Here is a 7,944-nt window from a genome sequence, read left to right as displayed (position 1 = left end):
TTTGTTTCTTTATTGCTTTATCCCAAGAAATATTTTCATTACCAAAAAAAAAAAAAATCAATTAAAAAAAATTCACTTCAATCAAAGAAAAAAAGTGTTCAAATGCAATTTTTTGGATCGTATTTTTTTTTTTTGTTTTTTGCATTCAAACACTTTTTTTTAATTTTGATTTTTTTTTTTTTTAGTTAAAGCAATAAAGAAACAAATCTACCTTCATAAAAAACAGGTTTATTAAAAAAAAAAAATTCAATTGCATTGTTTTTTCATGCCTAAAGAGGAATAAAAACACTACTAAGGGTCTCATAATTCGTGCATGAAAGGGTTAAAAATTCAACATCTTCTTGTTATGTTGCTGGGTTTGTATCTTTCTTCTATATTCAGATATTTGGTTTTTGTTTCATATAAAACATGAGGTTAATCTTTCGAAATGAGAAAATCTTTTAAATATTTAGAATCTTTTAATTTTGCAGACCTTCAGGAGGACATGGACTGTCATTAATTCTGTATAACACCACGTATTCAGTTTATTTATTTGTTTATTCTTTTCATGCAGATCCATCAGTCTTTGGTCATCTCAGAGGACAAATGTAAGCCTGTTCCACAAGCAGGATGTACAGTTTGTTATTCTCCTTAATGTCCATAATATATCAGTCAATTAACTAAAATTAAATGAATCTCTGGCAGTCTGACCGTGCAGAGCGTTAACTGTATCTTATTTCTTTTCTTCCTTTCAGCAAAGCAGGAGCTTGTCACTGTTTCCTGTTGATATTTTGTGGTTTTTCTTCTCATCTGTTAATGTCTTTTTGCTTTTATGTGGAAAATCACAGCTGAGTAAAACACATTTTTCTGTAAAAAAAAAAAAACAAAACAAAAAAAACCACCCCTGAGTAGCATAAGGAAATAATCCAGTTCTTTAACCTCTATTTATTCAATTTTGACGTCACCAGGAAACATTATAGAGGGAGAGAAAGTGAATCATTTCTGCACCCACGGGTGTGAAAAACAGATTTAATGTTCAGAGCTGATACAGCCATGACATACCATTGCTACTAGCATTGATTCTTTTTTCTTCACAGCTATAAACATACATTTTCTGAGAGGTTGTCAAAATCATGGCATTTAGTGAGGCAGAAAGACTTTCTTTCATTGACGTACCATTTAAAATTTCTTCAAATGGTTTTATTTTCCTTTGTGGAATATAACGAATAAGTATCTCAAAGTGACAAGCATTTTAGAAAAAGTAAGAAGGCCTTTAATAAGGCAGATTATGAAAAAAATATGTGGGCAGAGAAAATCAAACTAGCATAAGAATCACAACTTTCAGGTGGAAAGTCATTAAAGTATGTTTACTCAAGTACTGGAATTAAGAACAGACAAATAATGGGGTTTTTACTTTACTACATTCAGATTAAAGTATTGTTTTTGGGTAAACACAACATAACCAGAGGAGCTTCTTACTGTAAAAGGCAGTGGATCTCAGTCTTTTTCTCTCAGCCCCCCCCCCTTTTTTTTTTTTTTTTTTTAAATTCAAATGTTTATTCAGACCAGTCATGCAAGATATTATACATGATATCAACCACACCAAGTACACCGTTCTCTTTTTTTAAAGAGGGGGAAAAAAAAAAAAGACAGTAAAAATGACATCAACAAGCCTGTACATCTAGCCAACAGGAAACAAGATAAAAACAAAACAAAAAAGGGTGCATACATACTTTTATATATATTCACACAAGGCAGCATTCTTAATCATAATGTAAAGGAAAAAAAAAAAAGAGCCTAACAGTGCACATGTACACTCAAGTACTGGAATTAAGAACAGGTTAAGAACAGACAAATAATGGGGTTTTTACTTTACTACATTCAGATTACAGTGTTTCACAAAAGGCAAATGTGAACATAAGAGTAGCACAGACAAGAAAACACAAACAAAATTTTGAAAAGAAAAACCTTGAGGGAAGAGAGTTAGTACCATCTTCTATGTTCAGTCAAAGTCAGGTTTGCTACGGTTATATATGAAATCCAAGGCGCCCAACATTTTTAAAATTTCACTTGTTCAAGTCGTAAAGAAAATGTGAGTTTTTCCATCACAAAAATTCCGTGGGTCAATTTTCGAGTGTAGGAGCTTCAGTAGACGTCCATCTCCTGGTGAGTGCTTTCTTACTTGCTAACAATAGGACATTAAATATATATTTGTGAGATGAACCCAGAGTATCTGAACTCAAGGCCCCCCTTTTGGAGGACGATGAATCTCCAGGCCCCCCTCAACCCCAACAATGTTGTAACAGTGGTGCAATTATAACTTATAGGAGAGGGAGGAGGAGGTCAGACAGGAGGAGGAGCATAGAGCACCATGCTGCTAAAACAACACCATAGTATATGATCACTCATTTTTATGCAGTTTTAATCATTACATCCTTTACAATCTATATCATAATACTGGAAGGTCTCAAAGTGTTTGTGTGTGTGTATTGGCACGATTCTGACAAATTGAAATGTTTTTAACTGGCCAATTTGGTACCTACAGTTATTAGGAATAGTCCCATCTCCACATTAAATATCTCAGCAATTTGATAGGACCAATATTTTCAAAGATATTAATCATTTTGGAATTCAATACCCTTACAATCATGAAAGCGCAGTGCTGAGCTGCATGACAGGAAATAAAGTTAAAAACAGGAACACTACATTTACTCCCACAGTCCTGACATATAACATTGGCGCCTGCAGCCACACGGCCTGTACGTACATCAGCATCAGTAAGAGGGACATCAGTCGGAACAACAAACTGATCTGAATAGTAGTGGCAGTGACATGGAGACACTGGAGTCAGTGAGGGACAGGAGGACACTGGACAAGCTGCTGTCCATCATGGACAGTTCTTTACACCCACTTCACTGGACTATAGAAGGTCAGAGGAGTTCTTTTTCCACCAGACTCATCCAGGTCCTCATTCATATCCACCTGTACAACAGCTCACCCACCTGGAACAGACGCTCATACATTCACGTCACTGCACCTTAGTCACTTTCACACCTGTATGTATATAGTGAATATTTACTTCCATTCTCCTGTTTGTACTTATCCTCCTTAGACCAAGGAAAGTAAAAGTTGTGGCTTTGTTACTTTAAAAAAAAATTGCCTTGATTGGAAACGGCATGATGCCACAGATTTTCAAATGCTTTTTTTTTTTTAATTATTCTTTGCAGTAGACTTTTTTTTTTTCTAAGTAAAGCTGTGAAACTCTTGTGCCCTACAGAGGACAAAAATGCATTGCTGGGTCTCAGGAGGATATGCAAGTGTTGTATTTTTTCTGCTTTATTAGTGTATTCTATATATATATTATTTATTGCTTTTTATCTCTTTACACTTACTTTCCTTTTTTGCAAGTTTTTTTTTTTTTTTTTCTCAAGACTGTTTTTATATATAACCGAGCTACTGTGACCAAGTAATTTCCCTTGTGGATCAACAAAGATTTGTCTATGTCTCTATGAACCATAACGCTCCCTGTTTACATTGTTAAAATTGTACACACTGCTGGGTGACAGACATTCACTTCCCAAAGGTCGACCCCAGAAACGTCTGAAATACAGCAAAACAGGAGGAAAATAGAAACTATAGTCAGAGGACAGGGTCTCAGATTCAGAAAACTTTATTTATCCCATATGGGAATTCATTTGTAGTTTACCACAGACATCAGTCAACATTCAAAGTACAATGTGACAAACATAAGTCAGTATACAAATACAAGATCATGGGAAGGCAACTACAATAAATGCTTTAAATCAGGGGTGTCAAACTTGTTTTCTTTCGGGGGCCACATTCAGCCCAATTTCATCTGAAATGGGCTGGACCAGTAAAATAATAGCATGATAGCCAATAAATAATGACAACTCCAAATTGTTTTATTACAAAAAATAACATTCAGTTATGCCAGTATTTACATTTACAAACTATCCAAACAAAAAGGATGTGAATAACCTAAAGAAAAAAAAAAGAAATTTGTTAAGAAATATAAGTACAATTTTATCAATATTCTGCCTCGACTTATCATTTATACATGTGCATTACAGATCAGATCTACAAAGCCACAAAACATTCAATAATGGGCAGAATATTGTTAAAATTACACTTAATTTACTTCAGACAGTTTAGGTTATTCACATTTTATTGTTAAAGGACAGTTTGTTAATGTGAACATTTTCATAATTTAATGTTTTTTGCACTAAATCAAAGAGAAAAAAAAATGGTGTTATTATTTATAGGTTATTATGATATTATTTTTGAGTTTGATGCTCTAACTTGCACTTTGCAAATTCATCCGGATTAGAATCTTTGGCAGGCCGCATTTGGCCCCCAGGCCGCATGTTTGATACCTGTGCTTAAATAATCAACAATAAATAATCAATACATACTAATGCAGGCTAAAAGACCCTGTAGGTTCTGCTAACATGAACACATCTCATATAAAATGACTGAAACGACTGCTGTCAGAGTTTAAAAGTGTGATCTCCTCAGGTCAGCACACCACCACACTAACAGAAGGTCAGAGTCAAGCAGATGTGATACCTCAACTCTATGTAAAACCCTATACCAGGGGTCACCAACATGGTGCCCGCGGGGACCACGCGAGTCACCCGCAGGCCTGTTCTAAAAATAGAACTAGTTCAGGGTTCTCCAACACGCTGCGCGCGATCTACTGGTGGCTCTCCAAGGGTCACTAATATAAGAACACAAAGTTGATTCGTCATTTGGTAGAACAGGTCTAAATTTCCACCCAATCAAAATTACAAGTGTCCTGTCCCCCTCCTGAGATGAAATGGTCAATTAGCTGTCAATCAAACTTTAGCACTGGTTTGCTGCCTGTCATTGGAGAGGAGCGGGGCCCAGGATGAGCCGGATGCCAGGCAGGTAGTGGGTTTAGCCCCGCAACAATGTCGGCCGAATATAGTCAGGGAGTTATTTTCACCAACAGTGAGACACGGACTTCTGTTTGACAAATGTGAAAGACGAGTGTGTGTGTGTGTGTCTAATCTGTGGCGCGAGCCTGAAAGTCGGTAAAAGATGCAACGTGGAGCGGAATTTCACCAAAGTTCACAGCAACTGTTCTGGAGATTCTCCAGTGGGAATCAGCCTCCGTGAAGAGAAGGTAAAAGAGCTGAAAACTAAAGTCCAAAAACAACAGTCCATGTTCACTAAACTGACCAAGGCCAGTGCTTCAGCAGAGGCATCAGTGAAGTGGTTCACATCCTGGACAAGTGCATACATATGTACACTTTCTGCGCATGCGCTCAGACAGCTGGAGTCGGACCTGAACAGGTGCCTCTGCATTTTACTCCGGTGTGATGACTCTGTAGAAGTGACGGGGATGGTGGATTTATGTGCACAAAGTTCTGGTTTTAATTAATATGTTTTGACAGCATATGTGAATTTAGAAAAGGTCAAATCCTTCAGAAATACAGCAGCACATGCTGGTGAAGTTTTATTGTGTGAGTGACAATGTTCCTTTTCACAATTTCAGAGTATTAAAAATGCAGATACAGGTGTGTATTATTTGTTTTTAATAATTCTATAAAAATAGGCAGGATTGTTCCATTTCATGATTTTTGACATAGTATTAAAATATTTAGGAACACAACATGCAAATGCTTGTACTTGGTTTTTTTTCTACTTTTGATTTTCTTAAAGTAAAATAATAGTTTCATATTAACACTTTTTAAGTATTGTAAATGTTAAAACAAAGATATATAAATACATAAAATAAAGAACACAATGTTGCAAACGTATTATACAAAATATGCATATGTATGAAAATTAGCTATGTAAATAAATGTTGCTAAATTAGAGTAGCCCTCCAGCAACTTCATTAGGTAAAAGTAGCCCACAGAAGAGAAAAGGTTGGTGACCCCTGCCCTATACTGACAGTGTGTTTACATCCTATCTCCTGTGATTAACAATCCTACGTGGGCATGTGTATTTAGAAGTGTGCCTAAGGTAAAACCTACGTCCTGTGTTCATAAATCTGTCAGCTTGGTATGCTAACCAAGATGTTACAACCAACCCATACAATCCTAAAAACAGTGAAACAAAGGAATCATATCTTAACCCTTAGGGGTCCACGGTCACGGCCCCGTGACTGAATCACATGACATTTTTTTTTGTTTGTTTCATATTTTTATTGATGTGTATACAAGAAAATGAAAGGTACATGCCAATACCATGGCACACTGATGTCAACATTAATCAGATTTGTAAACACCATTACTTTCAGATTTGCATATTTTTTAGGAACAAATAACAATGAAACCTGACAAACAATACAATGAAAAGAATACTAAGACAAAGTCTGAATAAAATAATTAAACTGGTGACATAAACATGAGAAATCACATGACATTTTAACACATCATAGCGTAGGAAGTCAATCATGTGGACCACTGGGGATAGTTTCATTCGAAACTGGACTTGAAATACTCTCCCACTTTTTATTTGATGTTGATAGAGCAAATACAACTGGAGATATGACGTTTTGAACCTGGAGCAAACAAACGTGAATAAAAGTATGAAAATGAGGTGTGGGGGGTTATATTTCTGACCATATCTTCATAATTTTTGGTCCTTTTTCAAAATGGAAAAAAATAGCTGAATCTGTGGATTCTAATTCTAAACCGGGGGGATTGGTGGTGAGGGGAAGGGGGAGAAAACCAGAGAAAATGCCTATGTAAAGATCTGCTTTTATGTCAAATATTTGAGTATAATTTTAATTTATTACAATTTAGATTGTATATACCTAATATTTGGAACCAATATTCACTTTTAAAGTCTTTGAAAAGGTTCGTTAAGCATCTTTGTGTTGTTTCTGCATTAAATTATATACTTTTTTCAAATCGGATTTTTATATTTTTTTGTTTTTTTGTCCTTTTGTGTTGATATAGTAAGTTAAAGTGAAAAAAATAATAGACAGATGATATAGATGAAGTTGTGCTGAAAAAAAAGATACCAAACATGAGTATAGTAAGCATTTGTTTATATAGTATATAAAGGCAATATCAAAAGTACTCAAAAACGGCGAAATTAGGCTCAGACCCCTAAGGGTTAAAACATTAATTACTAATTCCTAATATGTGATTAAACTTAAGATTCCAACTATCTAAATTAAAATCATATTTCAACAGCCTTTGAATTTACTCTGAGCTTTAATCAACATCTACATCAGGGGTGTCAAACTCATTTTAGTTCAGGGGCCACATCCAGCCTAATATGATATAAAGTGGGCCAGAGCAGTAAAATAATTTAAACAATAGGATAAGAACTTTTGAGTGACAAAAGTAAATTACGTAAAATTAAAAATATACATAAATATGCTTAAATAGCCTACAATACACGCAAAAATACACTTAATTATGCTCAAAAATCCTACAATACACCCAAAAATACACTTAAATATGCTTAAATATTCTACAATACACGCAAAAATACACTTAAAATTCCGTAATTCAAATGTTTACATCTACGAATTGTACTTGAACATAACATGAACAAATATAAACAATCTGAAAATTCTTTAGTAAAATAAGTGCAATGTTAACAATATTACGCCTTAGTTTATCATTTATACATGTGAATCACAATTTACAGATCACAGTGGATCTACAAATACACCAAATATTAAATAACAGGGAGAATATTATTAAAATTCCACATACTTCTCTTAAGACATTTCAGATATTCATTTTTTTTTTAATTAAAGACTAGTCTGTAAATGTGAACATTTTTGTGTAATTTTACATTTTTTACACTAAAACAAAGAGACAAATTTGCAGTTTTCATTATTTATAGTTTATTATGATAGTATTTTACTGTTCTGATCCACTTTAGAATTAATTGACCTAAAATTATTTTAACATCCTTTATTGTTTATATTTTCAGTGTAATTTTTGTATTTCA

This window comes from Sphaeramia orbicularis, chromosome 6 (assembly GCF_902148855.1).
Source record: "Sphaeramia orbicularis chromosome 6, fSphaOr1.1, whole genome shotgun sequence".
NCBI lineage: Eukaryota > Metazoa > Chordata > Actinopteri > Kurtiformes > Apogonidae > Sphaeramia > Sphaeramia orbicularis.
Note: the sequence above shows the minus strand (reverse complement) of the source record.